This window comes from Somniosus microcephalus, chromosome 15 (genome assembly GCF_052327205.1).
Source record: "Somniosus microcephalus isolate GS21.2 chromosome 15, FLI_Smic_1.0, whole genome shotgun sequence".
In the NCBI taxonomy this organism is placed as follows: Eukaryota; Metazoa; Chordata; class Chondrichthyes; order Squaliformes; family Somniosidae; genus Somniosus; species Somniosus microcephalus.
This window is the reverse complement of record NC_141001.1, coordinates 115,447,393-115,474,337: the sequence shown is the minus strand read 5'-3', so window position 1 is coordinate 115,474,337 and position 26,945 is coordinate 115,447,393. Positions and strand designations below refer to the sequence as shown.

Genomic DNA, 26,945 nt, shown 5'->3' with positions numbered 1-26,945 from the left:
CACGGACTGCAGCGGTTCAAGAAGGCGGCTCACCACCACCTTCTCAAGGGGGCAACTAGGGATGGGCAATAAATGCTGGCCTTGCCAGCGACACCCACATCCGGTGAACGATTAAAAGTTTAAAAAAATTCAAATGCTGCTCCCTGTGAAGCATTTCATCAAAATATAATACACTGAGAAATGTATTATTAAACTTAATAAACCGGATCAGACTCATTTAGATGGACGTATGTTGACATTTGTGAAATGCAAAATAACTGAACAAGCTACATCAAAATGATGTCCTGGAACACACTGAGCTACAGGGCAATGGGACCGAGTTCTGGATTGCTCTGGCAAAGGGCCGGGACAGACACGACTGGCCAAATGGCCTCCTTCCGTGCTGTAAAGCTCTACAGTTCTGCGAATGATTATCGCAAACGCCTTGAAATGCATAGTTACTCAATGAATGCGTGCTGGTGCTGCCTGGGTGCTTAAATCCATTGGCACAGACCTGGCATATTGACTGAAGAGCACCCGTATGTTGCTGAATAGAAATATTTGTTCCTTTGCCTATTAGCATTTCAATGGCACGGTGAAGGCTAGACAATGGGAGTTGATAAACAACACCCTCATTTCAACAACCTCATTTCACAAGCATAAAGACCCACAGCTCTTTCTCCCACCAAGAAAGCATTTGCACCCGTCAGTCATTGCTGCTTAATTAGTTTGGGGAGGGGCAGGATTTCCTGCTACCAGAATATAAACAGAAAGCTGTAATTCTGAGCCCACGCTTAATGAGCATCAGTGCACAAGTGAGATAAGCAAGTTTTGCCCTTACAGCCTACAGCTACTGCTGCAGCAGCACTGGAGGACAGGCGATTTAAGGGGTCATTAATATAAATTGATTACCTAATTCATAATAAATTTGTGTCAGTCGTGGCTCAGTGGGCAGCACTCTCGCCTCTGAGTCAGGAGGTTGTGGGTTCAATATCCTCTCCAGAGATGTGAGCACAAAATCCAGGCTGACGCTCCCAGTGCAGTACTGAGGGAGTGCCGCACTGTTGGAGGTGCTGTCTTTCGAATGAGATGTTAAACCGAGGCCCTCTCAGGTGGACATAAAAGCTCCCCTTGCACTATTTGGAAGAAGAGCAGAGGAGTCCTGGCCAATTTTTATCCCTCAATCAACATCACTAAAAAAAACAGATTATCTGGTCATTATCACATTGCTGTTTGTGGGAGCTTGCTGTGCGCAAATTTTCTGCTGCGTTTCCTACATTACAACCTTCTACCATCCTGGTAGTTGCACGATCCAACAATAATGGAGTTGTTTTCAATTGACCCCAGCCTTGACAGATTTTTTGGGGGGAGAGTTCCAGATTGCCGTTACCCTTGGTGGGAAGAAGTGCTCAACCCAGGCAGAGAGGACCTGCAGGAAGGAGGGAGGAGGACAGTAGGAGTATGTTTGTGTGTGTGTGTGCTAGGCCGATGTAGCAGAGCCTGGTCTCCAATCATCTTGGATCCCCTTGCCATTGGACCAAGACCTTGCTCTGTCAAGCCCGTGTGGTAGCTGGTGTGCGACGGCCACCCCACGTTAAAAGAATTCACGCACAGGCATCTTCCACCCTTTAAAATGAAGTTCGGGACCTGGAATGTCAGGACCCTCATGGACAACCCCAACAGCGACAGAGACTGTTGGTCCCGCATTGGACTCATCAGTCACCCGAGAACTTATTTTTAGTGTGGAAGCAAGTCATCCTCGGTTCCGAGGGACTGCCTAAGAAGAAGATTACAACAGTGACTACACTTTCAAAAAAAAAGTACTTCATTGGCTGTAAAGTGCTTTGGGACGTCTGGTGGTCACGAAAGGCGCTATAGAAATGCAAGTCTTTTTTTCTATAATATGTACTGCTCGTTTTTTAGGTGCTAAGAGACAGCAATGAAACAAAACAAAAAGCCGGATGCTGTAGGTTTGAATTCTTTTTTCCCCAGTAATGTTCTTGCTTTCTGTTTTCGGATGGATGTGTCCGCACTTGGAATTCACCAAATGCTTTCCAAGGGGAAAAATAAAGACAGCGTTGCTGAACATCTGTTACCACACGTCACCAAAACACAGCTGTTCCTGTCCAGTCTCTTACTGTTTGAGGCCATGTTGACAATACCTTCACCTTCAGTGCCTCTCCTTATCTAAGGAAGGATACACTTGCCTTGGAGGCGGTGCAACGAAGGTTCACTAGATTGATTCCTGGGATGAGAGGGCTGTCCTATGATGAGAGATTGTGTAGATTGGGCCTATACTCTCTGGAGTTTAGAAGAATGAGAGGTGATCTCATTGAAACATATAAGATTCTGCGGGGGATTGACAGGGTAGATGCTGAGAGGTTGTTTTCCCCTGGCTGGAGTGTCTAGAACTAGGGGGCATAGTCTCAGGATAAGGGGTATGTAAGACTGAGATGAGGAGGAATTTCTTCACTCAGAGGGTGATGAATCTTTGGAATTCTCCACCCCAGAGGGCTGTGAATGCTGAGTCTTTGAGTATATTCCAGGCTGAGATCGATAAATTTTTGGACTCTAGGGGAATCAAGGGATATGAAGATCAGGCAGGAAAGTGGAGTTGAGGTCAATGATCAGGCATGATCCTATTGAATGGTGGAACAGGCTCGAGGGGCTGTATGGCCTACTCCTGCTCTTACATCTTATGTTCTCTCACACTTTAGAAACTCAGACCTTTGCCATAGTTTGAAAGCTTTATGAAACAAGGAGTGGACTCTGTAAAGGGAACACATTTTTTTTGACAGAAGCTTGAAATTGCAACTTGTATATGGTGGCTTTTTGAAGAAGCAGAGGCCAATGTTCCCTCTAATTTGTTTTTTTGGCTGCGCGGCCCCCTTCAAATTTCTGCGCATGCGCGGTATTTTCCATTGTGGAGCTGGCGGGTGGCCTGTGCGGGACCTCCAGACAAGGAGGTCTTAATGGAAACATTGGCAGAGGCTCTGTACTAGAAGATTATGCCTTGCAGAGTGATGACACCGTAAACTGATTGAAGGTTGACATGAATCAGTCATTCATGAAAGAAAGACTTATGAAATAATACTGAGCGGCCTACGGGTGGCGCTGTCCAGGGAGAGTATAAATACTCGGGCATGGGCCCAGCTTGCTCAGGACATTCTTAACAGGAACTAGTGAAGGACACAACTAGACCGCCATGTTGTAAAACAGTTGATTAAAGCTTTGTTTAATGCTTAGACCAAGTGCCTAGTAGTTTTCTTACATCAAAGGTAATTCCTGTATTCCTACAACTCTGGGCACGACCCTATAGGAATTGCAAGAAGACCAAGCGCCGTCTGAAAAATATATTAAACTTACTAAAGGTCACCGACCTGAAACGTTAACTCTGTTTCTCTCTCCACAGATGCTGCCTGACCCGTTGAGCGTTCCCAGCATTTTCTGTTCTTATTTCCGATTCCCAGCATCCGCGGTGTTTTGCTTTTGCCAGGGTACATCTAGTCCGCATTCTGCCATCCTGGTAGTCGCACGATACGACGATAATGGAGTTGTTGACCAATCACAGCGATCAATCTCTATCAGTGAGTCTACAACAGACCCAGACATGAGGTGAGGAAAACCCCCAGTGGTGGAGAGCTTTGGGAACCAGAGGTCCAAGGTCACCTGTTCCTCCCGAACTCGCCGCACTCATCACATGTCACGTCTCACATTACTCAGATACCGCGTCCCAAAATGTAATTTTCAAAAAGGAACCTATCTAATTTCAGTTGAACAAATCAATACTAACTGCTTCCCCCGTCCTAATGTAGGATTAGAACAAAGATGTGCTCTGTCAGTGGTAAAATATAATTTATCATTTAATAAGTGTATTGATTTCTTTGTGGGTTCAATGACGAGACATTTATGAAAGAGAATGAGTTTTAATCTAAAGTCTTGTTCAACTCTTTATACAGCATTTACAGGAGACATCAAGCTAGTGATGCATCTAGAACGAAACTGAAACTAAAACAAACTGCCTTGCTTCTCTCGGTCACATGCCCTCTGCTGGTCAGGCACAAGCAATCAATACATGCAAACATGCTATTAAGGCATCATAATCGAACAGGCAAATACCATCTCTATTTGCTGATATCATTACATCTCCTTTTCTTAAAACAAAAGTATTTTACTTTTAACTAACAACATGTTTTCTTTGTATTAATCTGCATTTTAACTGTAACACTTAATGAACTTACATTATCATTATCATGATCAAGGTTTTTTAACCTTGCTTTGTGTGTTCACCTGAAATATGTCAATACACTAGAACTTGAAGAAAGAATAAAATAACATTACTTCCTTCTATAACAATAGTCCTTAAATTTGCTCAATGAGTCTCTCAGGAGGCTTCACGTGTCTTGAGGATTTTCTGATTGATTGTCCTTGAATCTGAGTTGTTGCCTCAGATGATCGTGTTCTCAGCTGTGTGATCAGGTTGTTCAACAGTATCAGTCTCTTGACCTGCTGTGGCTGGTCCCATGAGAAGATCTCGACGATTTCTTCTCAGAACAGCACCCTCATCTGTCTGAATGGTGCATGATCTTGGTTGAACTTCACTCAGGACAGTTCCCTTCTGAGTCCATGTGTTTGTTTTGTCTTTCAACCTTACTTGGTCATGAGTGTGGAGTTCAGGTAGGTTTTGTGTTCCTCTGTCATAGTAGTACTTTTGCTTTTCTTTCTGTTGTTCTTTGAACTTCCTCACTTTCTCCCCCTCTTTTGTTTTCAGGAGGTTCTCCGGGATGGGTAGGTTTGACCTTAGCCGACGTCCCATCAGGAGTTGGGCTGGTGACATACCACACTCGAGCGGCGTTGTGCGGTATACAAGCATGCTTTGGTAGAAGTCAGTTCCACTGTCTTTTGCCTTGTACTTCAGTCTTTTCACTGTGTTTGCGGGCTCTCCTGGGTCAACAGCTCTGGACAATGTGTCTGCTGTATACATCAGTTTACCCAGTGTGTACGCAACATTCAGTTCATCATAGACTGTCTCTCCTTCGCTTTCCACAACGAGGACTTTCTTTACCAGGTTCAGTCTCTCACAGGCTTTTAAACCTAGTATGGCTTGCACATCCTTTGGCACCACGGTTAATGCTAGCGTGTGCTCTCTGTCCTTGTGTGTCACTTTGACAATGCATCTTCCTTTCACTGGTATTTCAGTACCTGAGTATCCTGTCACTTTCACTTTGATTCCATGTATCTTTGGTCTGAGTCTAATTTTCTTAAAATCAGCCTCTGATATCACATTAACTTGTGCTCCAGTATCCAATTTAAATGGAATGTGTATGTCATTCACTTTTAGTGTCAACATCCAGTCTCTTTCTTCTTTTTTGTTTTCAGACACAACATCTACATAGAACTCCTCTATGTCGCTTTCATCTACTGCATGGACCTTGCTTTGTTGCACTTGGTTCTTGCAGCAACGCGCATAATGGTTGTTTTTGTTGCAACTATTGCATGTTTTACCATATGCTGGACACTTTTTTGGTGTATGCTGTGTACCGCATCGACTACATGTCTTTCGATTGTCCCTTTCATTTTGGTTCGCTGGCCACGCCTGTTTTTTCACATTGGCGCTCTTTTTGTTAAACGGTTTGTATCCGTTCTTTCTCACTGCATCCACGTTGCAGTTATTGTCACTGAACAGCTCCTTTGCCTGCAACTTCACAGTCTCTGTAGCCCTACACAGTGCTATGGCTTTTCCCAGGTCTAGATCTTGCTCTCTTAGCAGTCTTTCCCTTAGACCATTATCTGGAATACCACACACCAGTCTGTCTTTTATCAGCGAGTCTGTCAGTCCCCCAAATTCACACAATTTGCTTCTGTTTCTCAGTTCAGTCACATACTGATCAATAGTCTCACCCGTTTTCTGTACACATGTGAAAAATCTGTGCCTCTCAAACGTCACGTTACGTTTAGGTATGCAGTAGGCCTCAAACTGTTCCATTATTTTATCTAGCTTCATTTTGTCTCCATTAGCAGCAAATGTGAAGTTATTATACACCTCCAGCGCTTCATCACCCACGATATGTAAGAACAGTGACGATTTCCTTTTATTACTTTTCTCGTCAGCTCCGATTGCTGATAAATACAACCCCACACGTTGTTTGAACCTTCTCCAATTTTCAGCCACATTACCTGTCAACTGAAGCGTCGCCGGTGGGTGTAAACCTTCCATTCTTTCACTTCGTTAGCTATTCTCTAATGGTAAGCAACGATGTTCTCTTTTGGCTTGCTAATTTGTGGAGAGCTGATTTAACTTCAGATTTTTTCTCTTCATCTCTTTCAATCACTTCTGACACCATGTATTGATTTCTTTGTGGGTTCAATGACGAGACATTTATGAAAGAGAATGAGTTTTAATCTAAAGTCTTGTTCAACTCTTTATACAGCATTTACAGGAGACATCAAGCTAGTGATGCATCTAGAATGAAACTGAAACTAAAACAAACTGCCTTGCTTCTCTCGGTCACATGCCCTCTACTGGTCAGGCACAAGCAATCAATACATGCAAACATGCTATTAAGGCATCATAATCGAACAGGCAAATACCATCTCTATTTGCTGATATCATTACAATAAGTATTTCAGGAAATGAAAAGGACACTTTGTACGTCCATTCTGTGAACCGTGTATTAAGGCTTTTGTGTGACAAGAGCGAGCAACTTACAAAAACAAAATGATTGCAAATTTGAATTTACAAGATTTTCTTTCCCTGTTTGTTAATATAAAATGTTAAACTGAAACAGGTCAGAAAATCATCATTAGTAAAATAATGTGTCTTGATGAAAATGCTATAGAGTTTACCGTTGATCTCGCGGCTTGAATTATTAAGCATACAGCTTGATGTGGGAATGAGTTTTCCCCGCTGGTAACGGTTACGTTTTCGGAGTTTCTTTGCTCATCGCTTTAAACTTCAGGGCCAACGTTTCCCGTCATTTTTTTTTCCGGGTGCGCTGCCCATTCACAGTTTCGTGTGTGCATGCGTGAAATTTAACATGGGGAAAGCCCGGTCCCGGGCTGCGCAGGACCGGCAGAGAGCGCCACGGCCGTGCAGCCGAGAGGGAACTTTGCTTTCCGCTCGGTTGGGCTGGGGGGTTTTATTTTTTCCGGCACTATTCACCCGGAGTCGGTCAAACCAGCGCAAAGCATCACGGAATTTCAAGCGCGAATTACGTCCCACGCAAATCGAGTTTCCGCGATGTTTTGTGCTGGTTTAAAAAAACATTGTGCTGGAAACCGGCCCCGCCCACAAAACTGGCCGCGAACCCCAGATCGAATTAATCGCCCTGGCGAGTTTCCGCTAATTGTGCTCGTATGCGGACCTTCGAGGGGGCTCTTAGAATTAAGCTTTTTTTTTTAGGCGCAAGGACACTAATAGAAACCAGTTAAATATTATTTTTTTTAAATTTCTTCTCTCTCTCTTAGGCAGTCCCTCGGAACCGAGGATGGCTTGCTTCCACATTAAAAATGAGTTTGCAGGTGACTGAGGAATCCAATGCGGGACCTACAGTCTCGGTCGCAGGTGGGGCAGATGGTGGTTGTTGCCTTTCCAGAAGAAGGTGTAGCCACCGCCTTGCTCCTTGAGCTGTCCTTCCCCTGCCCGCCGGGTCTCACTTAGGGCGGTGATGTCAATGTCGAAACGTCTGAGCTCCCGGGCAACGATAGCAGTACGGCGTTCCAATCTGTCGCTGTTGGGGTTGTCCATGAGGGTCCTGATGTTCCAGGTCCCGAACTTCATTTTAAAGGGTGGAAGATGCCTGTGTGTGATAAGAAACTGACTACTGTAAACCAATATAACTAGTAAATGGTTCCGTATAGTTTTTAAAATTCACATTCAGTTATTTTAAATCAGGTTACTCACAGATGGTGGACTGGGCAATCTGATTAAAAATGCTTATTTTGACTGCTAAACCCATTTTCAGCTGTATTAATAAAACTGCACCAGGTGGTACCACTCTTGAATGAATCAATGAATATTATTTGAAGCAAACATTTTTTTTTAAATGTTCTAAAGCGCTGCCCTATTGCACTGGTTCCTAGCAGGTTAAATGTTCGGTGATATGCAGGCGCGTTTGAGTGGAAACCCGAGAAAAAAAAACTAGCGCAACTTGCTTCCGGATCGCTGGTTGTCCACAAAGCAGAAACACTTGCCCCGAATAATCTTGTAGGTGGGTCCGAGCTCTCTATGTCCACGCAACCCCCCCCCACCGAGAGTGTTTCCATTTGCACATTGAACAAGATAAATTTGTAGTGCCCAGGGATCGAACAGAGAATCCTCTTTTAGCATTCTTGCCTCTGAGTCAGAAGGTCGTGGGTCCAAGTCCCACTCCAGAGGCTTGAGCACATAATCCAGGCTGACATTCCCAGCGCAGTGCTGCACTGTCGGAGGTGCCGTCTTTCGGACAAGACGTTAAACTGAGGCTCCGTCTGTCCTCTCCGGTGGATATAAAGGATTCCATGTCACTATTTCGAAGAAGAGCAGGGGAGTTCTCCCCGGTGTCCTGGCCAATATTTATCCCTCAACCAACATCACTAAAATAGAATATCTGGTCATTATCACATTGCTGTTTGTGGGAGCTTGCTGTGCGCAAATTGGCTGCCGCGTTTCCTACATTACAACAGTGATTACACTTCAAAAAGGACGTAAAGTGCTTTGGGACATCCTGAGGTCATAAGAGGCGCTGTATAAATGCAAGTTCTTTTCTTTTTTTAATGCTGAAGGGGTGCAAAGTGCTCTCACCCTATGCTGACCATTCTCACATGTCCAAGCCTCGACTGCAAGTAACCGAAAACTATTTGACCGGTCCTGTGCTTGCCCCACGTTCACACATCCACACCTCTCATTCGTATAGATAGATTTTTTGGGACTCTAAGGGAAATTAAGGGATGTGGGGATCGGGCGTGAAAGTGGAGTTGAGGTCGAAGATCAGCCCTGATCTCATTGAATGGGGGAGCAGGCTCGAGGGGCCGAATGGCCTCCTCCTGCTCCTAATTCTTATGTTCTTATCTCGTCACCACACGAACGCTACAATCTCTGGAAACAAAACAGCACAAATGAAACGCAGACTGGGCCAGTCCTACACTCAAAATGGGTCGTCCACAGCACAGGTCTTGGCATTAAGAAGGAACTTTCATTTCTATAGCGCCTTTCACAACCTCCGGACATCCCAAAGTGCTTTAAAGACAATTTTTGAAGTGTAATCACTGTTGCAATGTAGGAAACGCGGCAGCGAATTAGCGCACAGCAAGCTCCCACAAACAGCAATGTGATAATGACCAGATAATCTGTTTTAGTGGTGTTGGTTGAGGGATAAATATTGGCCAGGACACCGGGGAGGACTCCCCTGCTTTTCTTCAAAATAGTGACGTGGATTCCTTTATATCCACCTGAGTGGACAGACGGAGCATCAGTTCAACATCTCATCTGAAAACCGACACCTCCGACAGTGCGGCACTCCCTCAGTACTGCACTGAGATGTCAGCCTGGATTTTGTGCTCACGTCTCCGGAGTGGGACTTGAACCCACGACCTTCATGACTCAAGAGGCGGGAGCGCTGCGCACTGAGCCACGGCTAGTATCTACCTAGCAGTTCTCCAGTCGGGCTGCGGTCAGCTTTGCGAGCCCGCGCTCCGGGTACTGGCCGCACCAGCGGGGATCCGGCAGAACAGGACTGGCTTCTTAATGGCACAAAACAGACAGGCAGGCAGAAGTGCCAGAGTTGGAAAGATGCCACATAATGGAGTTCTCACACAATCTGGAACTCCATTAGTTCTACTCGAGAAGAAACTCTGGGAAATTGAAGCAAGGCTGGTAATCAGATTGCGAGCCGCCTGCTCATCCATCGAGACTAGACAGAGACTCATTATATTTGTGACCCTTAACAGCTACACTGAGAAACTGTTGTAATGTAGGAAATGCGGCAGCTAATTTGCACACAGCAAGATCCCACAAACAGCAATGTGATAATGACCAGATAATCTGTTTTAGTGATGTTGGTTGAGGGATAAATATTGGCTCCAGGACACGCTCCCCCTGCTCTTCTTCAAAGTAATGCCATTGAATCTTTGATGTCCTCCTGAGAGAGCAGACGGGGCCTCGGTTCTACGTCTCGGTTCTACTCCCTCAGCACTGCACTGGAGTATCAGCTGAGGTTTTTGTGCTCAAGTCTCTGAGGTAGGACTTCAACCCACAAACTTCTGACTCAGAGGTGAGTGTGCTACCCACTTTTTTTTTTATATAAATATACTTTATTGAACATTAAGAACATTTACAACATCTTGATCATTTCACTGTATGATACAAATCAATTCCGCCGCTCTGCACAGCCATTCTGCCACCACACTTTAACATCAAAATCTGAAGTTTAATTTGTCTCCTGTAACATATATTAATCGATTGTACTTTAAAAATTGGTTGTAAAATACTATCCTTAAATTCCTTTCTGAATAAAACATCCACAGAGCCTGAAAATGATCTTTTAGCTTATATTTAAAATACTCTTTTAGATTGATTCTCCTCCCCTTAAAAAACAGAACATTCCTTCTTTGCACAATCACGAATCTAGCCAAACTGAATATTAAATTAATTGCCGCTCCGCTACACTCGGGCAGACTCTCCTGCAATCCCCATCTCAAAATTGAGTCCCACGGGATTCCCATTCTCGCTCTTCGGGCCCCACCCAGCAAAAAAGCTTCACACAACTGTCGAACATAGTACTTAAAGTCATTTAACTGTGGACATAACACCAGTAAATGGGACATAGTCTCATCCCGTGTCCCACACACTGGGCAGGTTGCCGCCTCCACTCGCCCAATCTTGCACAAGACCGTCATGGTAAAAATCCGGTTATGAACCAATTTGAAATCCAGTTCAATCCACTCTGGACATTTAAAATTCGCCCACACTCCCTTCCAAATCCTGTTGAAGTCCAGCTGTGGGTATATACCCTGCCAAAACTCCTGACCAGCAGGTGTCTTGAATCTCCATTCTCTAAATACTTCATAGAAATCTCGAGTATTACAGTTGTCAAATTGGACCAACTCTCCCCCTTTCTCCAGTACAAAGCTTGGAAAAGCGGGACGCATTTTACTTCCTTTGGAGATTTCCGCATTTATTTCTCCCATCCAACCCTGTGGCATTGCCCTCACAATCTTCTCATACATAATTCCTATTGCTTTTTCCTCTACCTCCTGATCCTCCTCCCACACCATGTCCCTCACTATCGCTTCCGGCAAACAACCTGGAATCACCTCGTATAATACATCTTTCACAGATACAATCCCAGCTTTTATAAAAGCTTGATTAAATAAAACCTCTCCTTCGATGTTGACCCACCTGTTCAAAAATAAGGGCTGTTCTAAAAATTCCTCAGCCCCCTTGGGCATAAACTGCTCACTTTTTAAAAATTGGGCCCAAGTCTCTACAACCCCCTTATAAAACCTAGGGAGAAGTTTAATCAATTTCAAAAACATATTATTGTATTCCATATACAATATCCCCTGCCCTCCTATCCCACTTTGTTTTAAAAAATGCTCAAAACAACTCTTCCAAAAACTTGTATTTGACTTCTGAAGAAATCTCTTCACCCATTTGATTCTAAAGGATTTTTTCTTCAAATCAATATCTGGGAAATTGAGTCCTCCCTGATTTCTCCGTCCAATGATGGTATTGTAAGCCACCAAGGCTGGTTTCCCTTCCCATAAAAATCTCACACAAGCCTCTCGGATGGACTTTTCTGCCCACTCAGGAATATCCTCCACCGTCAATAAGTACCATAGCTTAGATAGCAGGAGGGCAGACACCACTGTCGCTCTTCCTTGCACTTTCAACCACCGTCTTTCCCATCTTCCCAAAATCTTTTTAATTTTCATAACCTTCGGTTCCCAATTTAATCGATCCACTTCATCCCTGTCTTTCTTGCACCCCATATGCACCCCCAGAACTTCCAAAACCTCCACCACCTTAAAGGGACATTCCCCCAACCATTCTCTCCTACCCCTCCCTGCAACCAGGCATTGGGACTTGCTAAAATTCACTCTGGCTCCTGAAGCTCTACAATATTCCTCCACTACATCCATAGCTTTCCTCACTCACTCCCCATTTCTCAATGTTAAGGTTGTGTCATCTGCATATTGGTGTATCACTGACACCAGCCCAGAACTGGGGACCACAATCCCAACTACACCTTGTTTCTTTCGCATCATGTAACCTAATGGTTCTGCTACCAATGTGTACAACAATGGGGACAGGGGACAACTCTGTCTCACTGACCTCTATCGGAAAATACTTGGATAAAAAACCATTACATTTAACACAGCTAAATATGTTTGAATAAAAAATCCTTATTTACTGAATGAAATTTTCCTTGAAACCAAATGCTTCCAAAACCTTCAATAAAAACTCATAAGAGACCCTATCAAAGGCTTTCTCTTGATCTATCTTTAATACATAAGCCTCCCTCCCACTCTCTTCCATGAGCTCTATCGCATCTCGGATTGAGACCACAGAGTCTGCGATGTCCCGGCCTATGACTCCATAGGACTGAGAGGGCCAAACTATCTGCGGTAACACCTCCTTCAAATGATTTGCCATAACCCTTGCCAAGATATTATAATCCACATTTAATAATATGATGGGCCTCCAATTCTTCAGATCCCGTCTATCCCCTTTATTTTTATATAAGCTAAGCTTATGATACCTCTCCTCATAGATGGGGCCAGGCTTCCCTCAATTTTAATTTCCTTAAAAACTTCTAAGAGCAATGGACTTAAAATCTCGCAAAATTCTTTATAAAATTCTGCACTTAGTCCATCGGACCCTGGGCTTTTCCCCCCCTTCATTCCACTTATTGCTACTTTTATTTCCGCTAATCCTACTTCTTTGTCACACATGCTTCTCTCATCCTCCCTTAAACCCTCTTCAATAAAAGCAGTAACCTTCTCCATCGCCAAATTGGAAATGACTTCTTTAGTATATAACTCTTGATAAAAGCTGCTAGCCGCCTCTAAAATCTCCCCACTTTCATGAATGATTCTCTCCCCTACCTTCAACTCTTCAATTAACGATAATCTCTGTCGCAGCTTTTCTTGCTCTAGAAAATATCTAGTGCATCTTTCGCCCTCCAATGCATCTCTAGCCTTTGCACGGAGAATGGCCCCCTTGCATTTTTCAGCTTGCAATATTTCCCACTCTTCCTTTAGCACCCAGAACTTAGTCTCTGCTCCCTTATCCCCTCCGTCAACTGCTTTACAGACATCCGTAAACCTTTTGTTTATATTCTCTTCTCGACGCTGGTTAGCTGCCGCCCTCTTTTTCCCATAACGTACCGAAAAAACTTTTACCTCTTATTTGAAATTATCCCACCAAACTCTTCTTTCGTTCAAGAACAAAGGTACTTCCAAGCATCCTTTATTATATTTATAATCCCTTCTTTATAAGCAATTACTTTCAGGTATTGATTGTTTAAAATCCACACCCCTGAACCGATCTTAACTCTGCTGTTCCTAATTCTAAGAACCAAAGCCGAGTGATCACTAAAAAATACTTTTTTATAATAAATCTCCATCACCTCAACTTAACCCTTCCCGCATTAACACAAAATCTATTCGGCTCTGTTTTAAAACATCACCCACCCAACCTGCTCTGGAGAACTCCCTTTTTATGGGGTTTCGGTCCCTCCATAAGTCTCTCAAACTTAAATTTGCCGTCATTTTTACAATCACCCCTCTGGAGTTATCATCCTTAAAGGTCATCTGGGCTGAAATGTCCATCCGAGATAAAAATACATTAAAATCCCCCACTATACAAGGATTTTCCACCTCTGCCGCTTCAGTGAATAACCCCCGAAAACACTCGCGACGCTTGCAATGGTTGTTCGGTGCATAGATATTAAAGAGATCGCAATTAAATCCCTCCATTTTTACCCTTAGCCATAAAAATCTCCCGTCAGTGTCCTTGTCCATCAAGGCAATGTTCTCTTTTATGGACGGACTCACCAAAACAGCCACCCCTCTACGGTTATTGTTTGCACAACTTGCAAACACCTCTCCCTTCCAAACCTTCTGAACTCTTTCTAGGATATCCTCATCCCAAAAGGTTTCTTGCAGACACATCAAGTCCGTACCTTTAAAACCCTGCAACAACTGCTGCAATTTCTTCTCACCCCTCAGTCCGTTCACATTAATCGAGACCAATGTAATCATGGCTTCAAAGAGGGGAAGTATGCCTGATAATCTCCCCATCATTTAATCTCTGGCCCTTCCCTCCTCACATGCTCCTTCCCAACTTCTCGGGCAGCTGTTACTTTTTCCTGCAGCCTCCGGCTCTTTTTCCCCTCCTGTTTGACCCCTCCCTGCTGTTTCAGCCTCTTCCTTGCATTAAGTTTGGGCCCAGGAGCTGCCCTTTCTCCCTCCTTCTGCCCCTCACTAACCTTTCCCTTTCCACATGATGCCACCCCACCCCCGACTTCCATGTCTCTGTCCCCCTCTAATTCCTCACACTCAAGCTCTTCTGCAACCCCCTGTGCCTGCTCCCCGTCAGATACATAATCCTGCTCCCCGTCAGATACTTCATCTCCCACAGAGAGTCTTCCTGCTATCGCAGTTTCTCCCACTGTGCCGCTCCCTTCGACCACATCTCCACCTCTGACCCTTGCACCCTGTTCCCTCGCTCCATGGGACAATGGCACACCTAAATTGTTCCCTTCTGATGTCTCTATCTCGCCGATCCCATCCTGCTGTCCCTTTAAGGCTCCTGCCTCTTGCTCCCTCTCCCCGTCCTGCCCCCTCCCGCTCACCAAGATATTCGACTCCCCGTCTCTCCCCGGAGCACCCACATCCACCACACACCCCGCTCCTGCCTCCTCTCCCCCCGCAGACACCAGACTCCCCAGGGGGAGCCGAACTGCACTAAGGCTCGAGTCTGCACTCGACCCTCGCTGCCCGCTGCTGGCTTTGTTCCCCTCCACAGCACTCAGCGTGTTTTCCGTCATCTCCATCCCGTCCTCCGCTCCGTCATCCTCTGCCTCTTCCTGTGCTCCTTTCTCCTTCATTTTACCGACTGTGTCCTCCGACTGCACCACTCCTCCGGCCGTTCCACTCTCATCTCCTTCTCCTTCTCCCATCTCCTCATCACTCATATCGCTCCCTTCTGCCACACACTCACAGCGGTTGGGGCCTTGGTGACACACCCCACAGCTCTCCGCCTTGCAGCTCCGAGCGATATGTCCCGACTCACCGCAATTGTAACAATACAAATCTGGACAGTTTCTTACGAGATGGTCATGTCCCAGACAATAGTAGCACACCTTTACTTGGTTATCGTGCAGCACACGAAAGTACTGCACTCCTTCCAGTGTCTCAAACTTCATACTGTACGGCAAAGACCTCACCCCCTCTGGGAACCGCACCTTTACATACCGGGTTCCGTCTGCTACCCATGTTCCCGGATAGTACCTCCTCTTTATTTCAGAACAGATTTTAATGTCCCACGACTCCAACTTTTTGCTCAGCACTTCATCCTCAATGTACACTGGCAAGTTCAAAAATGAAACCACCACCTCCTCTGAATATAGCAGAGTCACCTCCAAGAATTTCTCACCAACTTTCAGACTGAGTAGCAGTTTTTCCACCTCCTCACGGCCACTGACTGTCACCTCAAATCCCACATTCGGCTTTGGTCAGCAGGCAAAGCAGCTGCCCTCGCCACAGTCCTCATGAACCGCCTGGATTATATCCCAGGCTCGAATCTTCTTATCTTCACACTGCACCACCACCGTATTTTCTTTACCAAACCTCCTGAGGTCCCGGCCCAAATCTTTGAGCCTTTTTTTTCCCCTTCCCACCACAGTTTCTTCCCTAATTAAATTCCTCTCGGGAATATTGTCCTCTGAGGGGCCCGGCACTCCAGACCCCTCAGCAGCCATATGGCTGTTTTTTGTGGGCCAAAAAGACCCTAAAACCTGAAAACAACACCCCAAAACCCACCACCAACTTTTTACAAAACTCCCTCCAACACCCAGCTGCAATTAGGCAACCAGTCACACCTGGCTCACTCCTAGCCCCTCCCACCTAGAGAGTGCCGCCCACTGAGCCACGGCTGGCATTTTAATCACACTTCAAAGAAGCAACAACTAGTTGGCACTAATGTTAAATTACATACAATTTACAGCACAGAAACAGGCTATTCGGCCCAACTGGTCCATGCCATTTATGCTCTACACGAGCCTCCTCCCAACCTTCTTCATCTAATCCCATCAACATATCCTTCAATACCTTTTTCCCTCATGTGTTTATCCAGCTTCCCTTTAAATACATCTACACTATTCGCCTCAACCACTCCCTGTGGTAGCGAGTTCCACATTCTCACCACTCTCTGGGTAAAGAAGTTTCTCCTGAATTCCCTATTGGATTTATTAGTGACTATCTTATATTTGTGGCCCCTAGTTCTGGTCTCCCCCACAAGTGGAAATATCTTCTCTACGTCTACCCTATCAAACCCTTTCATAATCTCAAAGACCTCAATCAGGTCACCCACCAGCCTTCACTTTTTCAATCTTTCCTGATAGGTACTGTGAGGGTGCCGGTCAGTTCCTTCAGTAACCCCTAGATGGCACCTTCACTGGTTGGTTCCTCTTTTTTGGAGACAAATAAATTAAACAAATAAACTGTAAACAAAACTCTAATAACCCTTTAAATAAGCCTTAACAAATCAAATTAAAATTTGGTTGTTTGAACTAATTATGCACTCCAGTCCCCGCGGCGCCCACCGGTCACGAAATTGCTCGAGCGCGCCGGTGGACACCGCGTGCTCCATCTCTAGGGCCACCCGGGCGCGAACATGGCCACGGAAGAGAGGGAGGCAATCCGGTCGGACGACCCCCTCGACCGCCCGCTGCCTGGACCAATTAATGGCCTTCTTGGCCAGGCCCAGGAGCAGACCCACGAGGAGATCCTCCAACCTGCCCGCTCCCCTCCACACCGGGTGACCGTAGATCAAGAGCGTGGGACTGAAGTGCAACCAAAACTTGAGGAGCAGCCCCTTCAAATAATGAAAGAGGGGCTGCAACCTCTCACACTCACTATATGCGTGAAACACGGACTCCTCCAGACCGCAAAACAAATAGGCGGCCTGGGAGTCCGTAAACAAACTTAAGAGTCTATTGCACGGGACTGCTCTGTGCAACACCCTCCAGGCCAAGTCCCCAATAGAACAAGGGAGGACTCCCGCATAGAGAGCCCCCCATTGGGGACCTCCGCCTCCGTCGGAAGGTAAAACGGCACGCCACAGCGTGTCCGGACGGCAGGCGAAGATGGCAAAGTGGAAGGTGTGCAGGAGCAGCCCGTACAGGAAACCCCTCCGTGCGGAATGAAAAGGCACGGAGGGCATTTCCTCGAGACGGCTCAGGTTGTGAGGCGCCGATCCCCAAGGGGAGTTTCGGGGCAGGGCGCCGATAAGAAACTCCGTCCGAACGGGGGTAAGCTCGGACGGAATCACCCCACGTGCCTGAGCCGCCTCGATACACCTCGTGGCGCCGGGGGGCAGCATCGCTTTCACCGCCCCGATGGCATTGGCCGCGAGCCGGACGCTGTTCCAGGACATGCGCCGTGCCAACTCCTCTGGCGCCATCCAGCCCGCTCCTCCGCCATCGAGTAGGTCCCCGACTCTAGTCAACCTGGCAGGCACAGCCCTGCGCTCCGCCAGCCACCCGAACCCGCGGACGTGGAGGTGCGAATTCCTGAACAGCGGCTCCCGGAGGACAGCCGCCATTCCTGACGGGGGAGAGCTCCGCCTGGAGGCGACGCAGCTCCAAACCCATAGTAGTTCCTGGTAGAAGACAGGCAGCTCCCGCAGGCTGGCATGCCTGCCGCTCAGTTCCAAAAACAGGAGCTGCATGTCGTAATTGAGGCCGTGCAGCTGGCGGAAAAAATACGTCGCCAGCGCACACCATCTCGGAGGATTCTCGACGTACAGGTATCTCTGCAGCGTCTGAAGACGGAAAGTCGCAGCCTGGGTGCGGAGGCACACCAACGCCTGACCGCCCTCCCTAAGCGGGAGACTCAGAACCGCGGCAGAGACCCAGTGCTTCCTTTTGTCCCAGAAGAAGTCGACGAGCTTCTTCTGTATCTTGGCGACAAACGCAGGGGGAGGGATCAAAGTGACGAACCGGTACCACACCATGGCGGCCACCAGTTGGTTTATGACCATCGCTCGACCCCTGTAGGACAACACTCGGAGCAATCCTGTCCAGCGTCCTAAGCGAGCGGTGACTTTGGCCTCCAACTCTTGCCAGTTCGCCGGCCAGGCGTCCTCGGCAGGGCTGAGGTAGACTCCCAAGTAGAGGAGGTGTGTAGTGCTCCAGGCAAAGGGCCTGAACTCCTCCGGCAGGGAGTCCACCCGCCACTGACCCACCAGGAGTCCGGAACATTTCTCCCAGTTGATCCTGGCGGAGGATGCGTCCGAGTAAATCTGCTGGCATTCCCGCATCCTCCGCAAGTCAATGGGATCCGTGACCATGAGGAGCACGTCATCGGCGTAAGCCGAGAGGACCACCTCCACGCCCGGCCCTTGCAGAGCCAGTCCCGCCAACCTCTTCCGCAAGAGGCGCAGGAAAGGCTCTACGCAAATGGTATATAACTGGCCGGACATGGGGCATCCCTGACGCACCCCCCTCCCGAAGCGAAGGGGCGCCGTCAAGGACCCGTTAACTTTAATCAGACACTCCGCGGCAGCGTACAGAAGTCGGATCCGGGCGACAAAATGCGTCCCGAACCCGAATGCACGCAGAGTCCCGAAAAGATACTCGTGATCCACCCTGTCGAACGCCTTCTCCTGATCCAAGGAAAGGAAGGCGACCGACAGACCAGCCCTCTGGGAATGGTGGACCAGGTCCCGGACCAGATGGACGTTATTATGGATGGTCCGGCCCGGGACCGTGTAGGACTGGTCGGGGTGGATCATGTGGGCCAGCACGGCGCCAAGGCGAACAGACATGGCCCTGGCAAAGATTTTGTAATCCGTGCTGAGGAGGGAGACCGGGCGCCAGTTCTTAAGGAGGCGGAGATCACCCCTCTTAGGCAGCAGGACAATCACCGCCCTGCGCCAAGAGAGGGGCATCTCCCCGGTCGCCAAACATTCCCCCAGGACCCGCGCGTAGTCGCCCCCCAGGACGCCCCAGAACGCCCTGTGGAACTCCACGGTCAGCCCGTCCAGCCCCGGGGACTTCCCCCTAGAGAGCTGGCGGAGGGCGCCGGACAGCTCCTCCAAACTCAGAGGAGCGTCCAATTTTTCGGCGCCCTCCAGGCCGACCTTCGGCAGGTCCTCCCACAAAACTCTGCGCGCGTCCTCGCTAGATGGATCCGGAGAGAACAGAGCCCCGTAATAGGCGCGGGTCTCCGCGCGGATTCCCTCCGGATTCGAGACCAGAGATCCGTCGTCGGCCAGCAGCTCCAAGAGCTGCTTACGGACCCCCCGTCTTTTTTCCAGCGAGTAGAAGAAGGGGGAGCCGCGGTCCAGGTCCCGCAGGAACTGGATCCGCGACCTCACGTACGCGCCTCGGGACCCGACGAGCTGCAGGTCCTTCAGCGCGCCCTTCTTCTCTTCGTACACCAGCCGCAGGGCCGGATCCTCGACGACTTGACCGAGACGGGACTCCAGGTCGAGCACCTCCTTCTCCAACTGCCCGACCCGGGCCTCCCGCCTCTTGGTCGACCCCTTCGCGTACTCCTGACAGAAGAGACGGATGTGAGCCTTGCCCACATCCCACCATAGCCTCAAGGAGGGGAAGCCCCCCTGCTTCCTTCTCCAGCCGGCCCAGAACCGACTAAACGAATCCCGGAACCGTGCGTCCTCCAGCAGCAGATTGTTAAAGTGCCAATACGCGGACCCCCCCCGTGCGTGCGGCAGAACGAGCTCCGCCCACACCAGGTGGTGGTCCGTGCACGGCACCGGCCGCATGGAAGCCGCCGGAACGCAGGAGACGTATGCCCGGGAAATGTAGAGGCAGTCGATCCTGGACGCTCCTCTCCCAGACCTCACGCAAGTGAAGGCAAGGAGTCGGGATGGAGATTTCGCCAGACGTCCACCAAGTCGAGGGACCCGACCAGGTCCCTCAACTTCTCCGTCGCCGCCGGGCAAGGCAGGGCGTCCGTGCGGTCCCTCGCCTCGAGGGTACAATTAAAATCCCCCCCGAGGATAACGCACTCGCCCGCGTCGATGGAGCCCAAAAGAGTGGACACTTCTTCAAAGAAGCGCGCCTGCTGCGCACCGGCCTGAGGGGCGTACACGTTCACTAGATGGAGCAGCACGCCCCCCACGCGAACAGTGACCTGGAGCAAGCGGCCCGGCACGAGCTCCTTGACCCCCAAGATCTCCGGCTGAAAATGCGGGGCCAACAAGATAGCCACCCCACTGGAAACACTGGAGAGGTGACTCATGTTGACCCCTCCTTGCCACTCCAGGAGCCACGTGGCCTCGTCTCCCGGAACGGTGTGGGTTTCTTGCAGGAAGCACACCGCATACTTCCCGTCCCGAAGGACCGAAAAGTTATTATCTGCGGCTAGCTTCCCTGCTGCCGTTGATGTTGAGGCTGGCTATGGTTATCTTCATTTCAGAAGCATAAACCAACCCCTACTTATCACTAACGGGGGAAGGAAGGGCGGCCGCTAGTCGACCGCCACTTCCTTAGCAGCCCAGTGAGAAACAACCGGAACTGACGCAGCTCGAGCGGGTTCACGCCCGCGTCCTCGCCCATGGTCTTGTAGGCGACGCGGGCCGACCCGATGAGCAGCGCCAGCTCCGACCATCTGTCGAGGGCCCGCCGGGTGCTGTGGCGACCCTGGCATGCGGCCACAAAGTCCCGGAGCTCCCTGATGGGAATAAGAATGAGGGGGGTCCCGGCGAGGGGCGCGAGGTCATCCATCGCCTCATCGGCGAAGGAATCTAAGTCCTCCTCCGCCCCTACCACCGAGTCCCCGTCCTCCTGCGGGGGGTCGCCACTGGCGGCCGAACCGTCCGCCACGCAGTGCGCATCGGGCGGCCCGGCCGCGACGGCCGGCCCCGCCTCCGCCCGGATCCCACCCCCAGGATCGGTAGCGGAGGATTCCTCCCTGGGCTCCTCTAGGGGGGCCGGGCCAGAAGACGGCGGCGGTTCGGAGACCCCCTCCGCCCCAGGCGCCGGGACGACCGGAGAAACCGGAAAGACGGGAGAATACGTGGACCCGGCCTCCTCCAAGTCGCCCGGCGCCGGAGACACAGACAGAGGGCCCTCCTCTGCTACGCCACGGCCTCCGACCCAGCAGATGGTGTAAATTTTTGACAGACCTCGACGAAGTCGAGCAGCACCTGGGAAAAGTCCGGGCCGCTCTGGGCGAGCTCATCTTTCGCGAGCTCGCCCGACCCAGACCCCAAGCCGCCCGACCCGTCGAGGGGCAATTCCACCATTAAGGGGTCAATCCCCGCCGCGGGTTGTTCCGCTACCCCCCCCACGGGCAGGGTCTCGTCCCCATCCCCGGGAGGCACAAACTGGGCAGACGCCTCTGCCTCAGCCTCCCCAGGGACAGGCGACCCCTGCCGTTCGCCCGCGATGGTGTTAGCGGTGGGGTGGGGCGCAGTATCCGCGGCGGGCGACGACTCCCCCCGACTGGAGGGGCCTTCCTCCTCCCGGTCCTCCTCCTCGTCCAGGGGGTCGCGCCTTCTCTTGAGCGCGGAGGGGTAGAGGGAGGCCTCCATTTCTTCAGGGGCCTCCCCTGCTCCCTGCGGTGGAGCGAGTTCTTCGGGTCCCCCGGGCCCGAGCCCGGCCGCAGGTTCTAGTGTACCCGCCTCGGCGGTCGCGGCCATGGGCTCAGGCACGAGGTCCCCCTCACCTCCGCACTCCGCGATCAGCGCGATGACGCGCTTGGGCGTCTGGGGCTCCAAATTAAGGGGGACGCCCTCCACGGGGGGACCCACCCTGCGGTTTTTGGTTTTGCACCGCGCCTTCTTTCCGACCGGACCTCCCTCCTCCCCCCCGCCGGAGGCCTGGATGGCGACGGCCTCCGACGACGACCGCGCCCCGGTGGCATTTGTTTGGGAGGGGGCACGGCTAGACCCGGAGGGAGGAGCGGCGGCGGCGCCAGCCTTGGCCACGCCAGTCACCCTGGCGGCTTTGGAGGCGGGGCAGTTTTTCCGAACGTGCCCCACCTCCTTACAGGCGTGGCACCGCACGCCGTCCGTCGTCCAGAAGACGCGGTACGGGGTCCCCCCGTGGAGGATCGTGAAGGCCCCGTCCGTCTCCCCCTCCCGCGCCAGCTGGATAAAGGCCTGGCGCCGGAAGGAGAAGACATGGTGAAGGCTGCTCTCCCGGAATCCGAGCGGGATCGGAGAAATCCCCGACCTCACCTCCCCAAGTTGGTATAAGTGGGGGAGGGGGAGCTCACCGGCGATAAAGGGCGGGACGTTTGATAGAACGACCCTCTGCGCGGTGGCCTCAAGAGGGTCCACCGGCAGGAAGGTCCCGCCCACGGTGAGCCCCTTGGCGATGGCCAGGGCCACCGCCCGCTCGGACCCCAGGAAGAATACAGCCTTCCCATACATTTTCGAGGCGGCCACTATGGCCGGAGGGCCGACAACCCCAGCCATAGCCTTGACGCACACCTCGATGGTCATGTTGGGGTGGGTGTAGCTCTTCACCCCAAGCTTCTTAGTCATTAGCCGGAACGGCGACGGGGCAGCAGCAGCAGCGGGAGCAGCCATGGCTTTGGCCGCCGCCGCCGCATAAGTCATCGCCGGCCCCGTCACCGCCGAAGAAGTACTGGCCATCATGGGGTGGTTCTTAAAAAAGAGCTACACACACCCCAACTTCGTCACAGGCCTGGAGGTTTTTAATGGCCTCGGTAAAAGAGTCCTGAGCAGAGGGAGTGTAAATGCACTGGGCTACCTCTCCCCTTGATGGTATAAATTGGGAGGGGGCCCTTCCTTCCCTCTGCTCAATTGGTAATAATAGAATGAGAAAAGAGGTGCCTTTTGGAGAGGCAGAGAGAGGACAAAGAGAGAGAGAGGGGGGGTGGGAAGGAGGGGGGGGCCGCAAAGGCAGGGTCCCCACTCAACGATGGTAGACGGTGGGTGGGTGTCGGCAGGGTGCACTCCCCCGATGGTGACTCACAAAGTCTTTAAGTCAGTCTTCGGGCAGGGGGAGAGGATGTCTTCGCCTGGGCAGGCTGGAGAACGCCCAAGGTCAGCCCACACCAGGTCTTCTCGATGCACAGGAACAAGCTTCACCTGGGCAGGCTCCAGCCAACCCAGGCCAGGCTTTCGGCCCGTCTTCTTTTCCTCCCCCCCGCCTAGAATGCAAAAGTCTTTAGGGGGGAATACACAGAGACACCCACCTGCAGATGTTAGAGTTGCAGCTCCTCCCCTCCTTCCAAGTGGAGCTGTTTGTATCCTCTCTCCCTCTTTCCCTCTCCTGGGCTGGAGGCCGAATTGGGAGGCAGTGCTGGAAAAGGCCTCTCCTGTTCTAATGCTGGCCTCCTCCTCTGTCCTCCACTCCTTCCTCTCCAGGCACCTCTGTAGATGATGTAGATGGGTTGGTGTGGGTAGGTTGTAGTGGTGGTGGCCTGGGGTCACTCCTTCCTTCCACTCCACTCCCAGGCCAAGGCAACCACACACTCTCTCCCCACAGTAGCAGGAGCAGCTGAGCAACACAACCTGCTCCTCTGACTGCAAGGTCCAAAATGAGCTTGTGTGAGGGTGCAGGTCAGTTCCTTCAGTAACCCCTAGATGGCACCTTCACTGGTTGGTTTCCCTTTGTTAATTGTTACTTGTTTCTCCTGTTTATTACTTAACTGCCTTTCATTTGGTTTATTGGTTTCACCTGTTTTTGCTTGTATTTAAGTTCTGTGGTTTCTTCCCTCTGGGCTCAGTCCTGACAAGGGAGTCAGTCTTGACAAGGTGCTCTGTCTTGACTAGGTGCTCAGTTTTGGACAAGCCGGTTGCCCTGTGGTAGCTTGTCTTGAGCTCAGTCTTGACAAGCCGGTTGCCTCACGGTAGCTTGTCTTGAGTTCCTATCTTGACTAGCCATTTGCCTATGTGGTAGCTTGTCTTGAGCTCCTATGTTTTGTAACTGTTTACCTGTGTGATTCTAGTAAAGTACCTTTATTTAAGACTGCATACCTGCTTCTCGCCTCGTCTATCTGCACTTGGGTCCTGAACCAGCCTCGCCCGGACAGCACGGCCCCATGTCTACACGGCCCCATGACAGCAACCCTGACAGGTACAACCTCTCACAGTTCTGTTATCATTCTGAAGAACTGCGACATACGGAATGGATTCCTTCTAGAGGACCCCACAGTACAACATGAAGGATCAAACCTTCCTCGCAAACAGTGGACAACCATCAACTGCCTCAGAACCGGCCATGGTAGATGCTGCCACCTTCTCCAAGATTAAAGCATCCCCATCATGCGACTGTGGAACTCCTAATCAGACCCTGGAGCACATCATTGAGCACTGCCCTCAGAGGAAATTCGCAGGCAGCCTACAAGACATCCACGCTGTTACACAGGAAGCTTTGGCCTGGATATCTGACTTAGATACTGACATTTGATTTGCTCTGCTACTACCATACGGACGAAGATGATGATTTTGGTAAATCTTTTTTGCACCTTCACCAGTGCCTCTATGTCAGTAGTCAATTTGTGTTCTCAGTTAGAACACATTTCAGAGCTAGTAAGGAAAGCATAACAGCACTGTGGGAGCACCTTCACCACACGGACTGCAGCGGTTCAAGAAGTCGGCTCACCACAACCTTCTTAAGGGCAATCAGGGATGGGCAACAGATGCTGGACTTGCCAGCGATGCCCACATCCCAGGAACGAATAATAAAAAATATTCAAACTCCAAATTGCTGCGAGTGATTTTACTGTAGCTGTGCTTAATACACCGGAGATGGACAAGCAAACTTGTATTTATATCGTGCTTTATCATGTCCTGAGGGTGTCCCGAAACATTTCAGTCAAGGAATTACTGGTTTGATGTTCTCTCACTGTTGCCAGGTTGGCTGCCAATTGCTCAGTGTAAGGTCCCATAAACAGTGACAAAAGAGCAGCCAATTGTTTTCTTTGGTGGTGTTGGTTGCGGGCAGAATGTTGACCAGGACACCGGGAGAACTAAGAACGTAGAGGAGATCTCCCCGGTGTCCTGAAGCCAACATTTATCCCTCAACCAACACCACTTCTAAATATTAAAACAGATTATCTGGTCATTTATCACAATGCTGTTTGTGGGAGCTTGCTATGCGCAAATTGGTGGCCGCGTTTCCCTACATTACAACAGCGACAGTAAAGCACTTTGGGATGCCCTGAGGTGGTGAAAAGTGCTATATAAATGCACAAAATAAAAACAGAAAATGCTGGAAATACTCAGCAGGTCAGGCAGCATCTGTGGAGAGAGAAACAGAGTTAAAGGGCTAGATTTTCCTGGAGCCGTCAGGCAAGGTTTCCGGCGTGTGGGGGGGACATCCCGAATTTGGGGGTCCCGACACCATCCCGCCCAAAACCCCGCCCCACGTAAGTTTCAGGGGCGGCGGGTACCCGCCCCGCACTGGGACCCGCCGAAACCAGGCGGGAAGGGATTAGTGCCAATTAACTGCCTGTTAACAAGTAGTTAACAGGCAGTTTTTAGCCTAATCCCTATTTTGAGGGGTGTCGTGTGGGTTTCCCGACGGCTCCAAACCACGCCAGGTTAGAGCAGGCGGGCCGTCGGGTTGAAGGAGTTGGAAGGGTCGCGATGTCGGCGCTCAGGTGAGTGATGGGTGCATGAGTGCAAAGGTAAGTGTGTTTGGTGTGTCTAAAGTGTGTAAAGAACTTTTACTTACCTGTACTTACCTTTACAGCCTTTCTTCCTGTAGCCGTCAGGAGTCCATCACTCAGCCGGCACTTAAAGCTGAATGGCTGCGATCTGTGAAAAGTGACAGCCTTCAGCTTTGAGTGCCGGTGAGAGTTCTAACTGAGTCTGTGCAGAATGACTCATGGTAGAACTCAGACTGTCAGTGTTTCACAGCTGCAAACAGCTGTGAAACGCTGATATTTCATCTGTCAAGAACTCTTGACAGATGAAATTGCAGTCTGTGACGTCACCTGTTGTCGGGCGGCCCTTAATTGGCCTGCTGAGCCCGCTGGGTGGGCTCAACAAGGTCAATCAAGGGGAAATCACGTGGATTCGCCGGACGTCGATGTAGGCGGGTCAAAAACCCGAAAGTTGAAGTTCCGCCTTCTTCCCGACAGGTTCGGGAAAATCTACCCCAACGTTTCAGGTCGATGACCCTTCATCAGAACTGGAAAAAGTTGGAGATGGAACAGGTTTTTAAGCATGTGTAGGGACAGGGAAAGGGGGGAGGGGAGGAAAGAACCAAAGGGAAGGTCTGGGATAGGGTGGAAGGCAGGAGAGATTAAGAGGCAAAAGGGATGATGGTGCGAGGCAAAAGGAGATGGTAATGGGACAAGTAAAGAAACAAAAGATGACTCTAGATGAAGTGTAAATGGCAATGGCAGAATGATCGACAGCTGCCATGTGAGGGAGAGAGAAAAACAATGAAAAAAAAGATAGGGACAGCGGTTATAGTCTGAAATTGTTGAACTCAATGTTGAGTCCAGAAGGCTGTAAAGTGCCTAATCGAAAGATGAGGTGCTGTTCCTCGAGCTTACGTTGAGCTTCATTAGAACAGTGTAAGAGGCCGAGGACAGAGAGATCAGAGTGGGAGTGGAGCGGTGAATTAAAGTGACAGGTGACCGGAAGCTCAGGGTCACCCTTACAGACTGAACGGAGGTGTTCCGCAAAGCGGTCACCCAATCTGCGTTTGGTCTCCCCAATGTAGAGGAGACCACATCGTGAGCAGCGAATACAGTATACTAAATTACAAGAAGTACAAGTAAATCGCTGTTTCACCTGGAAG

General features: G+C 50.1%; 1 protein-coding gene across 2 annotated transcripts in view; it reads right to left on the bottom strand.

Annotated features, from left to right (window-relative positions):
* Window positions 1-3,885: 3,885 nt before the first annotated feature.
* The window catches only part of LOC147107168 (uncharacterized), a 55,272-nt gene continuing 32,212 nt past the window's right edge, over window positions 3,886-26,945 (bottom strand). For both annotated transcript variants that reach the window (XM_086008327.1, XM_086008328.1), the window contains exon 5: window positions 3,886-7,778. The gene's annotated coding sequence lies outside the window, so the exon portion shown is untranslated. The remainder of the gene's footprint in view (window positions 7,779-26,945) is intronic.